This window comes from Hippocampus bargibanti, linkage group LG13, assembly GCF_051943395.1.
Source record: "Hippocampus bargibanti isolate YZ-2025 linkage group LG13, ASM5194339v1, whole genome shotgun sequence".
NCBI classification, from domain to species: domain Eukaryota; kingdom Metazoa; phylum Chordata; class Actinopteri; order Syngnathiformes; family Syngnathidae; genus Hippocampus; species Hippocampus bargibanti.
This window is the reverse complement of record NC_142746.1, coordinates 4,858-21,364: the sequence shown is the minus strand read 5'-3', so window position 1 is coordinate 21,364 and position 16,507 is coordinate 4,858. Positions and strand designations below refer to the sequence as shown.

At 43.9% G+C, this 16,507-nt stretch overlaps 2 long non-coding RNA genes across 2 annotated transcripts; both read left to right on the top strand.

Moving 5' to 3' along the window:
- The first annotated feature begins 1,147 nt into the window (after nt 1–1,147).
- Nucleotides 1,148–7,448, top strand: LOC148888877 (uncharacterized). Its single transcript, XR_016116888.1, has 6 exons — nt 1,148–2,658; nt 2,752–3,021; nt 3,103–4,284; nt 4,381–6,189; nt 6,464–7,329; nt 7,423–7,448. It is a non-coding gene; the product is annotated as an uncharacterized LOC148888877 (long non-coding RNA).
- A 7,494-nt stretch (nt 7,449–14,942) lies between these two features.
- LOC148888876 (uncharacterized) lies at nt 14,943–16,507 on the top strand. The gene is made up of 3 exons (XR_016116953.1): nt 14,943–15,191; nt 15,466–16,331; nt 16,425–16,507. It is a non-coding gene; the product is annotated as an uncharacterized LOC148888876 (long non-coding RNA).

The window sequence follows — 16,507 nt, the reverse complement described above, 5'->3', positions numbered from 1 at the left end:
TATCGCAACTATATATCAACTACATGTGCCCGTTCATGTACAGCGCACAGACAGCCTGGCGACACAAGCTAGCTGAATTCTGATTGGATTAAAAACTCCGACCTAAAACTACAACACTGAAAGGAGCATAACCAAATGGATATAATATAACATCAAGAAAACAGTATGTAGAATAATTTTATATATATATATATATAAAATGTTTTTAATGAAATTGACTTATTATAATTATGATAATGATGTCTGATTATGTTAGGACAGCAGAGAAGGCCTTGCTGGCTCTGACAGCCCACCACTGCGTTTGACCCGTTGCTGGGGTGAGGTGAGCTCCCAAGGTTCAGCGCAGGTCGGTATAACCCAAGAATAAGTAATTCATTGTGCATTCAATCATCATGAATACGTCTGTTTATGCCTCCCCCAGCGCCGGTGATCAGATGGGCAGCTTCGAGACTGACGAAATGCTGAACAAGATGCCCGCCGGCGACAGAAAGTGGACATGGTGGTGGTGTGCAGCTCTTACTGATGAATGAGTAGTAATACATTTTATTTTAAGCGCCTTTCAACGCTCTCAAGGACACTTTACAGTCACAGAGAAGCATTGGTACACTAACTAACCAACTAACTTAGAATTATAAATGTTAACAAGAGAGAGCTACACAGAAAATGCAATTTTAAATCGATGGGGAGTAACGCCAACTAACTCGGAATCCGCGAACCCCATAAACTAGGGAATGTCCAAGCTTGCCCCTCAATGGCCACCATCCTGTCTGTTTTCTTCCCTTTCGAACACCCAAGGACACTTTACAATAAAAACTATATATACAACAATAAAATGATTGGATAAAGTTAAGGTGTTCGAGTTTTGATGAGGTAACCGGTTTGAGTGTTGGGCAGCTAGGTTGCTGTGGTACGCAGCATGGAAATTTAGAACACAGATGGATTTGTCAGTTTCATGTATGTAGAGGTTTTGAGCTCTACTCGCAATCATCAGCAAGAGCTGAGCACCACTCCTGCTGAGATGACCTACCTACATTGGGCACAGGTCTGTATAACCACTAGAAATTATAAATATCTACAATGTTAACCCCCGTAGTTCATTAAATCAATGTTGACATGACTGTTGTTTATGCCTCCCCGAGCGCCGGTTTTCAGATGAGCCGCTTCATCGCGACTGACGGAAAGCTGAACAAGATGCGCGCCGGCGGCAAAGTGGACGTGGTTGGCAGTGTGCAGCTTTTCCTGATGAATGAGTAACACCACCTAACTCTTAATCTGCGAACCCCTGAGACCAGGTAATGTCAAAATCTGGTCCTCAATGACCGCTGTCGGTTCGTTTTCTTGATGTTCAAGGATAAAGTTAATGCTGGCTGCAGGCATTCGGCATGCTTGACCCATTGCTTGGGTGAGGTGAGCTCCCAATATTCAGCGCAGTTAAGTATAATTCATTGTGCATACAATCAAGAATAAGTCTGTTTATGCCTCCCCCAGTGCCGGTGTTCAGATGGGCGGCTTCGAGACTGACGGAATGCTGAACATGATGCCCGCCGGCGACAAAGTGGATGTGGTTGGCGATGTGCAGCTCTTCCTGATGAATGAGTAGTATTAGATTTTATTTTAAGCACCTTTCAAAGCTCTGAAGGACACTTTACAGTCACAGACCAGCATATGTACTTAAATTACAATTATACATGGTAACAAGAGCGACACAGAAAATGGCATTTTAAATATGTCACGTCCACTCGAGGCGTAGCGACAAGACTCGAGGGACGACGGAAGGCGGAAAGGGTTGGATCCAAAATGCACGGTGAGACAGAGTTCCAAAATAATCTTTTACTGAGACGCGTAACAAATCAACAAAGGAGGTAACAGTGAGGGTAAATTCATGATCAGAGCTGGCAGGTGTGGTAGTAGCGGGGAACTTCCTGAATACTCTGGTAGGAGTGGCTTTTATAGCCAGAAGGCACAATGTAGGGGATAGAACACAGGTGCGGGAGCCCGGGTGAGTCAGGAGGGGAGGGGCGCGCTCTGGACTGCGACGACGATGTGACAAAATGGGTGGGTAGTAAGGCCACCTATCTTGTAATCCGCGAACCCCAGAAACCAGGGAATGTCAAAGCTTGCCCCTCAATGGCCAGTGTTCTGTTTTCTTGCTGTCCCAGGATGAACACATCTCATTTAAACATTCAGGATCGTTCAAATGCTGGCTGATGAGCTGATTGTTTGAATCTGGTGTGTGCCACCCAGGGAAGTAGGACTATGGAAGGACAGCGGTCGAGTGCCAAGTTGGGACCCCCCCTGTTTTTATGGATCCCAGATTCGAGTTGGGGTGTGCTTTGGGTTTAATGTAGAATTCAGGCATAATACCGCAGGTTTATAATAATAATAAATTTAAAATTGCAAGCACCTTTCTGAAAATCCAAGGACACTTTACAATAATATCATGATTGGGTGAAGTTAAGGGGTTCGAGGTTTGATTAGGCAGCCGGTTAACCGGTTTGACTGTTAGGCAGCTAGGTTGCTGTGGGACGCAGCATGGAAATTAATAACACAGATGGATCTGTCAGTGTCATGTACGTAGAGGTCTTGAGCTCTACTTGCATTCTTCAGAAAGAGCTGAGCACCACTCCTGCTGAGATGACCTACCTACATTCGGAACAGGTCTTTATAACCCCTAGAAATCATAAATATCTACAATGTTAACCCCGTAGTGCATTCAATCATCATGAACTAGTCTGTTTATCCCTCCCCCAGCGCCGGTGGTCAGATGGGGTAGCTTCATCGAGACTGACGGAATCCTGAACAAGATGCCCGCCGGCGACAGAAAATGGACGTGGTTGGTGGTGTGCCGCTCTTCCTGATGCATGAGTCGTGCCAACTAACTCGTAATCGCGAACCCCTGAGACCAGGTAATGTCAAAATCTTGTCCTCAATGACCGCTGTCGGTTCGTTTTGTTGATGTTCCAGGATAACGTTAATGCTGGCTGCAGGCATTTGGCATGCTTGACCCATTGCTTGGGTGAGGTGAGCCCCCAATATTCATCGCATTTAAGTATAATTCATTGTGCATACAATCAAGAATAAGTCTGGTTATGCCTCCCCCAGTGCCGGTGTTCAGATGGGCGGCTTCGAGACTGACGGAATGCTGAACTGATGCCCGCCGGCGACAGAAAGTGGATGTGGTTGGCGATGTGCAGCTCTTCCTGATGAATGAGTAGTATTAATTTTATTTTAAGCACCTTTCAAAGCTCTGAAAGACACTTTACAGTCACAGACAAGCATAGGTACTTAAATAAATTACAATTATACATGGTAACAAGAGCGACACAGAAAATGCCATTTTAAATATGTCACGTCCACTCGAGGCGTAGCGACAAGACTCGAGGGATGACGGAAGGCGGAAAGGGTTGGATCCAAAATGCACGGTGAGACAGAGTTCCAAAATAATCTTTTACTGAGACACGTAACAAATCAACAAAGGAGGTAACAGTGAGGGTAAATAAATGATCAGAGCTGGCAGGTGTGGTAGTAACGGGGAACTTCCTGAATACTCTGGTAGGAGTGGCTTTTATAGCCAGAAGGCACAATGTAGGGGATAGAACACAGGTGCGGGAGCCCGGGTGAGTCAGGAGGGGAGGGGCGCGCTCTGGACTGCGACGACGATGTGACAAAATAGGTGGGTAGTAAGGCCACCTATCTCGTAATCCGCGAACCCCAGAAACCAGGGAATGTCAAAGCTTGCCCCTCAATGGCCACTATCCTGTCTGTTTTCTTGCTGTCTCAGGATGAACACATCTCATTTAAACAATCAGGATCGTTCAAATGCTGGCTGATGAGCTGATTGTTTGAATCTGGTGTGTGCCACCCAGGGAAGTTGGACTATGGAAGGACAGCGGTCGAGTGCCAAGTTGGGACACCCCCTGTTTTTATGGATCCCAGATTCGAGTTGGGGTGTGCTTTGGGTTTAATGTAGAATTCAGGCATAATACCGGAGGTTTATTATAATAATAATAAATTTAAAATTACAAGCGCCTTTCTGAAAATCCAAGGACACTTTAAAATAAAATACATAAAACAATAAAATCATGATTGGGTAAAGTTAAGGGGTGTGATTAGGCAGCCGGTTAACCGGTTTGACTGTTAGGCAGCTAGGTTCCTGTGGTACGCAGCATGGAAATTAAGAACACAGATTTGTCAGTTTCATGTACGTCTGTCTTGAGCTCTACTCTCATTCGTCAGAAAGAGCTGAGCACCACTCCTGAGATGACCTACCTACATTCGGCACAGGTCTGTATAACCCCTCGAAATCAAAATAAATATCTACAATGTTAACCCCGTAGTGCATTCAATCATCATGAACAAGTCTGTTTATCCCTCCTCCAGCGCCGGTGGTCAGATGGGGCAGCTTCATCGAGACCGACGGAATCCTGTAGATGCCCGCCGGCGACAGTGGACGTGGTTGGTGGTGTGCAGCTCTTCCTGATGACTGAGTAGTCATAGATTTTATTTTAAGCGCCTTTCAAAGCTCTCAAGGACACTTTACAGTCACAGACAAGCATAGGTACTTAAATAAATAAATACATAAAATACAATTATAAATAGTAACAAGAGAGCGACACACAAAATGACATTTTTAATAGGTGGGTAGTAAGGCCACCTATCTCGTAATCCGGGAAACCCAGAAACCAGGGAATGTCAAAGCTTGCCCCTCAATGGCCACTGTCCTGTCTGTTTTCTTGCTGTCCCCGGATGAGCACATCTCTTTCAAACAATCAGGATCGTTCAAATGCTGGCTGATGAGCTGATTGTTTGAATCTGGTGTGTCCCACCCAGGGAAGTTGGACTATGGAAGGACAGCGGTCGGGTGCCAAGTTGGGACACCCTTGTTTTTATGGATCGTGGATTCGAGTTGGGGTGTGCTTTGGGTTTAATGTAGAATCCAGGCATTATACAGGAGGTTTATAATAATACATTTAATTTACAAGCGCCTTTCTGAACACCCAAGGACACTTTAAAATAAAAACGATACATAAAACAATAAAATCATGATTGGGTAAAGTTAAGGGGTTTGATTAGGCAGCCGGTTAACCGGTTTGACTGTTAGGCAGCTAGGTTGCTGTGGTACGCAGCATGGAAATTAAGAACACAGATTTGTCAGTTTCATGTACGTCGGTCTTGAGCTCTACTCGCATTCATCAGAAAGAGCTGAGCACCACTCCTACATTCGGCACAGGTCTGTATAACCCCTGGAAATCAAAATGAATATCTACAATGTTAACCCCGTAGTGCATTCAATCATCATGAACAAGTCTGTTTATCCCTCCCCCAGAGCCGGTGGTCAGATGGGGCAGCTTCATCGAGACCGACGGAATCCTGAAGATGCCCGCCGGCGACAGTGGATGTGGTTGGTGGTGTGCAGCTCTTCCTGATGAATGAGTAGTCATAGATTTTATTAAGCGCCTTTCAAAGCTCTCAAGGACACTTTACAGTCACAGACAAGCATAGGTACATAAATAAATAAATTAAATAAAATACAATTATAACTAGTAACAAGAGAGCGACACACAAAATGCCATTTTTAATAGGTGGGTAGTAAGGCCACCTATCTCGTAATCCGGGAAACCCAGAAACCAGGGAATGTCAAAGCTTGCCCCTCAATGGCCACTGTTCTGTCTGTTTTCTTGCTGTCCCCGGATGAGCACATCTCTTTCAAACAATCAGGATCGTTCAAATGCTGGCTGATGAGCTGATTGTTTGAATCTGGTGTGTCCCACCCAGGGAAGTTGGACTATGGAAGGACAGCGGTCGGGTGCCAAGTTGGGACACCCTTGTTTTTATGGATCGTGGATTCGAGTTGTGGTGTGCTTTGGGTTTAATGTAGAATCCAGGCATTATACAGGAGGTTCATAATAATACATTTAATTTACAAGCGCCTTTCTGAACACCCAAGGACACTTTAAAATAAAAACAATACATAAAACAATAACATCATGATTGGGTAAAGTTAAGGGGTTTGATTAGGCAGCCGGTTAACCGGTTTGACTGTTAGGCAGCTAGGTTGCTGTGGTACGCAGCATGGAAATTAAGAACACAGATTTGTCAGTTTCATGTACGTCGGTCTTGAGCTCTACTCTCATTCATCAGAAAGAGCTGAGCACCACTCCTGAGATGACCTACCTACATTCGGCACAGGTCTGTATAACCCCTCGAAATCAAAATACAGTAAAGTCTCGTTATATCGGTATCGGATATATCGATAGTCCCGGTTATATCGATACTATTTCTATGCACGCACGGAGAAAATTACATGCAAACAGGGTCAGATATATCGATAGTCCTGGTTATATCGATATTTTTTCAGACTCCCTTGAATATCGATATAACGAGACTTTACTGTAAATATCTACAATGTTAACCCCGTAGTGCATTCAATCATCATGAACAAGTCTGTTTATCCCTCCCCCAGCGCCGGTGGTCGGATCGGGCAGCTTCATCGAGACCGACGGAATCCTGTAGATGCCCGCCGGCGACAGTGGACGTGGTTGGTGGTGTGCAGCTCTTCCTGATGAATGATTAGTCATAGATTTTATTTTAAGCGCCTTTCAAAGCTCTCAAGGACACTTTACAGTCACAGACAAGCATAGGTACTTAAATAAATAAATAAAATACAATTATAAATAGTAACAAGAGAGCGACACACAAAATGCCATTTTTAATAGGTGGGTAGTAAGGCCACCTATCTCGTAATCTGGGAAACCCAGAAACCAGGGAATGTCAAAGCTTGCCCCTCAATGGCCACTGTTCTGTCTGTTTTCTTGCTGTCCCCGGATGAGCGCATCTCTTTCAAACAATCAGGATCGTTCAAATGCTGGCTGATGAGCTGATTGTTTGAATCTGGTGTGTCCCACCCAGGGAAGTTGGACTATGGAAGGACAGCGGTCGGGTTCCAAGTTGGGACACCCCTGTTTTTATGGATCGTGGATTTGAGTTGGGGTGTGCTTTGGGTTTAATGTAGAATTCAGGCATAATACCGGAGGTTTATTATAATAATAATAAATTTAAAATTACAAGCGCCTTTCTGAAAATCCAAGGACACTTTAAAATAAAATACATAAAACAATAAAATCATGATTGGGTAAAGTTAAGGGGTTTGATTAGGCAGCCGGTTAACCGGTTTGACTGTTAGGCAGCTAGGTTGCTGTGGTTCGCAGCATGGAAATTAAGAACACAGATTTGTCAGTTTCATGTACGTCTGTCTTGAGCTCTACTTGCATTCATCAGAAAGAGCTGAGTACCACTCCTGCTGAGATGACATACCTACATTCTTCAAAGGTCTGTATAACCCCTGGAAATCAATAAATATCTACAATGTTAACCATGTAGTGCATCCATCGTCATGAACAAGTCTGTTTATCCCTCCCCCAGCGCTGTTGGCCAGATGGGCAGCTTCATCGAGACCGACGGAATCCTGTAGATGCCCGCCGGCGACAGTGGACGTGGTTGGTGGTGTGCAGCTCTTCCTGATGAATGAGTAGTCATAGATTTTATTTTAAGCGCCTTTCAAAGCTCTCAAGGACACTTTACAGTCACAGACAAGCATAGGTACTTAAATAAATAAATAAATAAAATACAATTATAAATAGTAACAAGAGAGCGACACACAAAATGACATTTTTAATAGGTGGGTAGTAAGGCCACCTATCTCGTAATCCGGGAAACCCAGAAACCAGGGAATGTCAAAGCTTGCCCCTCAATGGCCACTGTTCTGTCTGTTTTCTTGCTGTCCCCGGATGAGCACATCTCTTTCAAACAATCAGGATCGTTCAAATGCTGGCTGATGAGCTGATTGTTTGAATCTGGTGTGTCCCACCCAGGGAAGTTGGACTATGGAAGGACAGCGGTCGGGTGCCAAGTTGGGACACCCCTGTTTTTATGGATCGTGGATTCGAGTTGGGGTGTGCTTTGGGTTTAATGTAGAATTCAGGCATTATACAGGAGGTTTATAATAATACATTTAATTTACAAGGGCCTTTCTGAACACCCAAGGACACTTTAAAATAAAAACAATACATAAAACAATAAAATCATGATTGGGTAAAGTTAAGCGGTTTGATTAGGCAGCCGGTTAACCGGTTTGACTGTTAGGCAGCTAGGTTGCTGTGGTACGCAGCATGGAAACTAAGAACACAGATTTGTCAGTTTCATGTACGTCGGTCTTGAGCTCTACTCTCATTCATCAGAAAGAGCTGAGCACCACTCCTGAGATGACCTACCTACATTCGGCACAGGTCTGTATAACCCCTCGAAATCAAAATAAATATCTACAATCTTAACCCCGTAGTGCATTCAATCATCATGAACAAGTCTGTTTATCCCTCCCCCAGCGCCGGTGGTCATATCGGGCAGCTTCATCGAGACCGACGGAATCCTGTAGATGCCCGCCGGCGACAGTGGACGTGGTTGGTGGTGTGCAGCTCTTCCTGATGAATGAGTAGTCATAGATTTTATTTTAAGCGCCTTTCAAAGCTCTCAAGGACACTTTACAGTCACAGACAAGCATAGGTACTTAAATAAATAAATAAATAAATAAATAAAATACAATTATAAATAGTAACAAGAGAGCGACACACAAAATGCCATTTTTAATAGGTGGGTAGTAAGGCCACCTATCTCGTAATCCGGGAAACCCAGAAACCAGGGAATGTCAAAGCTTGCCCCTCAATGGCCACTGTCCTGTCTGTTTTCTTGCTGTCCCCGGATGAGCACATCTCTTTCAAACAATCAGGATCGTTCAAATGCTGGCTGATGAGCTGATTGTTTGAATCTGGTGTGTCCCACCCAGGGAAGTTGGACTATGGAAGGACAGCGGTCGGGTGCCAAGTTGGGACACCCTTGTTTTTATGGATCGTGGATTCGAGTTGGGGTGTGCTTTGGGTTTAATGTAGAATCCAGGCATTATACAGGAGGTTTATAATAATACATTTAATTTACAAGCGCCTTTCTGAACACCCAAGGACACTTTAAAATAAAAACGATACATAAAACAATAAAATCATGATTGGGTAAAGTTAAGGGGTTTGATTAGGCAGCCGGTTAACCGGTTTGACTGTTAGGCAGCTAGGTTGCTGTGGTACGCAGCATGGAAATTAAGAACACAGATTTGTCAGTTTCATGTACGTCGGTCTTGAGCTCTACTCTCATTCATCAGAAAGAGCTGAGCACCACTCCTGAGATGACCTACCTACATTCGGCACAGGTCTGTATAACCCCTCGAAATCAAAATAAATATCTACAATGTTAACCCCGTAGTGCATTCAATAATCATGAGCAAGTCTGTTTATCCCTCCCCCAGCGCCGGTGGTCAGATGGGGCAGCTTCATCGAGACCGACGGAATCCTGTAGATGCCCGCCGGCGACAGTGGACGTGGTTGGTGGTGTGCAGCTCTTCCTGATGGATGAGTAGTCATAGATTTTATTTTAAGCGCCTTTCAAAGCTCTCAAGGACACTTTACAGTCACAGACAAGCATAGGTACTTAAATAAATAAATAAAATACAATTATAACTAGTAACAAGAGAGCGACACACAAAATGCCATTTTTAATAGGTGGGTAGTAAGGCCACCTATCTCGTAATCCGGGAAACCCAGAAACCAGGGAATGTCAAAGCTTGCCCCTCAATGGCCACTGTTCTGTCTGTTTTCTTGCTGTCCCCGGATGAGCACATCTCTTTCAAACAATCAGGATCGTTCAAATGCTGGCTGATGAGCTGATTGTTTGAATCTGGTGTGTCCCACCCACGGAAGTTGGACTATGGAAGGACAGCGGTCGGGTGCCAAGTTGGGACACCTTTGTTTTTATGGATCGTGGATTCGAGTTGGGGTGTGCTTTGGGTTTAATGTAGAATCCAGGCATTATACAGGAGGTTCATAATAATACATTTAATTTACAAGCGCCTTTCTGAACACCCAAGGACACTTTAAAATAAAAACAATACATAAAACAATAACATCATGATTGGGTAAAGTTAAGGGGTTTGATTAGGCAGCCGGTTAACCGGTTTGACTGTTAGGCAGCTAGGTTGCTGTGGTACGCAGCATGGAAATTAAGAACACAGATTTGTCAGTTTCATGTACGTCGGTCTTGAGCTCTACTCTCATTCATCAGAAAGAGCTGAGCACCACTCCTGAGATGACCTACCTACATTCGGCACAGGTCTGTATAACCCCTCGAAATCAAAATACAGTAAAGTCTCGTTATATCGATATCGGATATATCGATAGTCCCGGTTATATCGATACTATTTCTATGCACGCACGGAGAAAATTACATGCAAACAGGGTCGGATATATCGATAGTCCTGGTTATATCGATATTTTTTCAGACTCCCTTGAATATCGATATAACGAGACTTTACTGTAAATATCTACAATGTTAACCCCGTAGTGCATTCAATCATCATGAACAAGTCTGTTTATCCCTCCCCCAGCGCCGGTGGTCATATCGGGCAGCTTCATCGAGACCGACGGAATCCTGTAGATGCCCGCCGGCGACAGTGGACGTGGTTGGTGGTGTGCAGCTCTTCCTGATGAATGATTAGTCATAGATTTTATTTTAAGCGCCTTTCAAAGCTCTCAAGGACACTTTACAGTCACAGACAAGCATAGGTACTTAAATAAATAAATAAATAAATAAAATACAATTATAAATAGTAACAAGAGAGCGACACACAAAATGCCATTTTTAATAGGTGGGTAGTAAGGCCACCTATCTCGTAATCCGGGAAACCCAGAAACCAGGGAATGTCAAAGCTTGCCCCTCAATGGCCACTGTCCTGTCTGTTTTCTTGCTGTCCCCGGATGAGCACATCTCTTTCAAACAATCAGGATCGTTCAAATGCTGGCTGATGAGCTGATTGTTTGAATCTGGTGTGTCCCACCCAGGGAAGTTGGACTATGGAAGGACAGCGGTCGGGTGCCAAGTTGGGACACCCTTGTTTTTATGGATCGTGGATTCGAGTTGGGGTGTGCTTTGGGTTTAATGTAGAATCCAGGCATTATACAGGAGGTTTATAATAATACATTTAATTTACAAGCGCCTTTCTGAACACCCAAGGACACTTTAAAATAAAAACGATACATAAAACAATAAAATCATGATTGGGTAAAGTTAAGGGGTTTGATTAGGCAGCCGGTTAACCGGTTTGACTGTTAGGCAGCTAGGTTGCTGTGGTACGCAGCATGGAAATTAAGAACACAGATTTGTCAGTTTCATGTACGTCGGTCTTGAGCTCTACTCTCATTCATCAGAAAGAGCTGAGCACCACTCCTGAGATGACCTACCTACATTCGGCACAGGTCTGTATAACCCCTCGAAATCAAAATAAATATCTACAATGTTAACCCCGTAGTGCATTCAATCATCATGAGCAAGTCTGTTTATCCCTCCCCCAGCGCCGGTGGTCAGATGGGGCAGCTTCATCGAGACCGACGGAATCCTGTAGATGCCCGCCGGCGACAGTGGACGTGGTTGGTGGTGTGCAGCTCTTCCTGATGGATGAGTAGTCATAGATTTTATTTTAAGCGCCTTTCAAAGCTCTCAAGGACACTTTACAGTCACAGACAAGCATAGGTACTTAAATAAATAAATAAAATACAATTATAACTAGTAACAAGAGAGCGACACACAAAATGCCATTTTTAATAGGTGGGTAGTAAGGCCACCTATCTCGTAATCCGGGAAACCCAGAAACCAGGGAATGTCAAAGCTTGCCCCTCAATGGCCACTGTTCTGTCTGTTTTCTTGCTGTCCCCGGATGAGCACATCTCTTTCAAACAATCAGGATCGTTCAAATGCTGGCTGATGAGCTGATTGTTTGAATCTGGTGTGTCCCACCCAGGGAAGTTGGACTATGGAAGGACAGCGGTCGGGTGCCAAGTTGGGACACCCCTGTTTTTATGGATCGTGGATTCGAGTTGGGGTGTGCTTTGGGTTTAATGTAGAATTCAGGCATTATACAGGAGGTTTATAATAATACATTTAATTTACAAGGGCCTTTCTGAACACCCAAGGACACTTTAAAATAAAAACAATACATAAAACAATAAAATCATGATTGGGTAAAGTTAAGCGGTTTGATTAGGCAGCCGGTTAACCGGTTTGACTGTTAGGCAGCTAGGTTGCTGTGGTACGCAGCATGGAAACTAAGAACACAGATTTGTCAGTTTCATGTACGTCGGTCTTGAGCTCTACTCTCATTCATCAGAAAGAGCTGAGCACCACTCCTGAGATGACCTACCTACATTCGGCACAGGTCTGTATAACCCCTCGAAATCAAAATAAATATCTACAATCTTAACCCCGTAGTGCATTCAATCATCATGAACAAGTCTGTTTATCCCTCCCCCAGCGCCGGTGGTCATATCGGGCAGCTTCATCGAGACCGACGGAATCCTGTAGATGCCCGCCGGCGACAGTGGACGTGGTTGGTGGTGTGCAGCTCTTCCTGATGAATGAGTAGTCATAGATTTTATTTTAAGCGCCTTTCAAAGCTCTCAAGGACACTTTACAGTCACAGACAAGCATAGGTACTTAAATAAATAAATAAATAAAATACAATTATAAATAGTAACAAGAGAGCGACACACAAAATGACATTTTTAATAGGTGGGTAGTAAGGCCACCTATCTCGTAATCCGGGAAACCCAGAAACCAGGGAATGTCAAAGCTTGCCCCTCAATGGCCACTGTTCTGTCTGTTTTCTTGCTGTCCCCGGATGAGCACATCTCTTTCAAACAATCAGGATCGTTCAAATGCTGGCTGATGAGCTGATTGTTTGAATCTGGTGTGTCCCACCCAGGGAAGTTGGACTATGGAAGGACAGCGGTCGGGTGCCAAGTTGGGACACCCCTGTTTTTATGGATCGTGGATTCGAGTTGGGGTGTGCTTTGGGTTTAATGTAGAATTCAGGCATTATACAGGAGGTTTATAATAATACATTTAATTTACAAGGGCCTTTCTGAACACCCAAGGACACTTTAAAATAAAAACAATACATAAAACAATAAAATCATGATTGGGTAAAGTTAAGCGGTTTGATTAGGCAGCCGGTTAACCGGTTTGACTGTTAGGCAGCTAGGTTGCTGTGGTACGCAGCATGGAAACTAAGAACACAGATTTGTCAGTTTCATGTACGTCGGTCTTGAGCTCTACTCTCATTCATCAGAAAGAGCTGAGCACCACTCCTGAGATGACCTACCTACATTCGGCACAGGTCTGTATAACCCCTCGAAATCAAAATAAATATCTACAATCTTAACCCCGTAGTGCATTCAATCATCATGAACAAGTCTGTTTATCCCTCCCCCAGCGCCGGTGGTCATATCGGGCAGCTTCATCGAGACCGACGGAATCCTGTAGATGCCCGCCGGCGACAGTGGACGTGGTTGGTGGTGTGCAGCTCTTCCTGATGAATGAGTAGTCATAGATTTTATTTTAAGCGCCTTTCAAAGCTCTCAAGGACACTTTACAGTCACAGACAAGCATAGGTACTTAAATAAATAAATAAATAAATAAATAAAATACAATTATAAATAGTAACAAGAGAGCGACACACAAAATGCCATTTTTAATAGGTGGGTAGTAAGGCCACCTATCTCGTAATCCGGGAAACCCAGAAACCAGGGAATGTCAAAGCTTGCCCCTCAATGGCCACTGTCCTGTCTGTTTTCTTGCTGTCCCCGGATGAGCACATCTCTTTCAAACAATCAGGATCGTTCAAATGCTGGCTGATGAGCTGATTGTTTGAATCTGGTGTGTCCCACCCAGGGAAGTTGGACTATGGAAGGACAGCGGTCGGGTGCCAAGTTGGGACACCCTTGTTTTTATGGATCGTGGATTCGAGTTGGGGTGTGCTTTGGGTTTAATGTAGAATCCAGGCATTATACAGGAGGTTTATAATAATACATTTAATTTACAAGCGCCTTTCTGAACACCCAAGGACACTTTAAAATAAAAACGATACATAAAACAATAAAATCATGATTGGGTAAAGTTAAGGGGTTTGATTAGGCAGCCGGTTAACCGGTTTGACTGTTAGGCAGCTAGGTTGCTGTGGTACGCAGCATGGAAATTAAGAACACAGATTTGTCAGTTTCATGTACGTCGGTCTTGAGCTCTACTCTCATTCATCAGAAAGAGCTGAGCACCACTCCTGAGATGACCTACCTACATTCGGCACAGGTCTGTATAACCCCTCGAAATCAAAATAAATATCTACAATGTTAACCCCGTAGTGCATTCAATAATCATGAGCAAGTCTGTTTATCCCTCCCCCAGCGCCGGTGGTCAGATGGGGCAGCTTCATCGAGACCGACGGAATCCTGTAGATGCCCGCCGGCGACAGTGGACGTGGTTGGTGGTGTGCAGCTCTTCCTGATGGATGAGTAGTCATAGATTTTATTTTAAGCGCCTTTCAAAGCTCTCAAGGACACTTTACAGTCACAGACAAGCATAGGTACTTAAATAAATAAATAAAATACAATTATAACTAGTAACAAGAGAGCGACACACAAAATGCCATTTTTAATAGGTGGGTAGTAAGGCCACCTATCTCGTAATCCGGGAAACCCAGAAACCAGGGAATGTCAAAGCTTGCCCCTCAATGGCCACTGTTCTGTCTGTTTTCTTGCTGTCCCCGGATGAGCACATCTCTTTCAAACAATCAGGATCGTTCAAATGCTGGCTGATGAGCTGATTGTTTGAATCTGGTGTGTCCCACCCACGGAAGTTGGACTATGGAAGGACAGCGGTCGGGTGCCAAGTTGGGACACCTTTGTTTTTATGGATCGTGGATTCGAGTTGGGGTGTGCTTTGGGTTTAATGTAGAATCCAGGCATTATACAGGAGGTTCATAATAATACATTTAATTTACAAGCGCCTTTCTGAACACCCAAGGACACTTTAAAATAAAAACAATACATAAAACAATAACATCATGATTGGGTAAAGTTAAGGGGTTTGATTAGGCAGCCGGTTAACCGGTTTGACTGTTAGGCAGCTAGGTTGCTGTGGTACGCAGCATGGAAATTAAGAACACAGATTTGTCAGTTTCATGTACGTCGGTCTTGAGCTCTACTCTCATTCATCAGAAAGAGCTGAGCACCACTCCTGAGATGACCTACCTACATTCGGCACAGGTCTGTATAACCCCTCGAAATCAAAATACAGTAAAGTCTCGTTATATCGATATCGGATATATCGATAGTCCCGGTTATATCGATACTATTTCTATGCACGCACGGAGAAAATTACATGCAAACAGGGTCGGATATATCGATAGTCCTGGTTATATCGATATTTTTTCAGACTCCCTTGAATATCGATATAACGAGACTTTACTGTAAATATCTACAATGTTAACCCCGTAGTGCATTCAATCATCATGAACAAGTCTGTTTATCCCTCCCCCAGCGCCGGTGGTCGGATCGGGCAGCTTCATCGAGACCGACGGAATCCTGTAGATGCCCGCCGGCGACAGTGGACGTGGTTGGTGGTGTGCAGCTCTTCCTGATGAATGATTAGTCATAGATTTTATTTTAAGCGCCTTTCAAAGCTCTCAAGGACACTTTACAGTCACAGACAAGCATAGGTACTTAAATAAATAAATAAAATACAATTATAAATAGTAACAAGAGAGCGACACACAAAATGCCATTTTTAATAGGTGGGTAGTAAGGCCACCTATCTCGTAATCCGGGAAACCCAGAAACCAGGGAATGTCAAAGCTTGCCCCTCAATGGCCACTGTTCTGTCTGTTTTCTTGCTGTCCCCGGATGAGCGCATCTCTTTCAAACAATCAGGATCGTTCAAATGCTGGCTGATGAGCTGATTGTTTGAATCTGGTGTGTCCCACCCAGGGAAGTTGGACTATGGAAGGACAGCGGTCGGGTTCCAAGTTGGGACACCCCTGTTTTTATGGATCGTGGATTTGAGTTGGGGTGTGCTTTGGGTTTAATGTAGAATTCAGGCATAATACCGGAGGTTTATTATAATAATAATAAATTTAAAATTACAAGCGCCTTTCTGAAAATCCAAGGACACTTTAAAATAAAATACATAAAACAATAAAATCATGATTGGGTAAAGTTAAGGGGTTTGATTAGGCAGCCGGTTAACCGGTTTGACTGTTAGGCAGCTAGGTTGCTGTGGTTCGCAGCATGGAAATTAAGAACACAGATTTGTCAGTTTCATGTACGTCTGTCTTGAGCTCTACTTGCATTCATCAGAAAGAGCTGAGTACCACTCCTGCTGAGATGACATACCTACATTCTTCACAGGTCTGTATAACCCCTGGAAATCAATAAATATCTACAATGTTAACCATGTAGTGCATCCATCATCATGAACAAGTCTGTTTATCCCTCCCCCAGCGCTGTTGGCCAGATGGGCAGCTTCACCGTGATTGATGGAATGATCAACAAGATGCACGCTGGTGACACAGTGGATGTGCTTG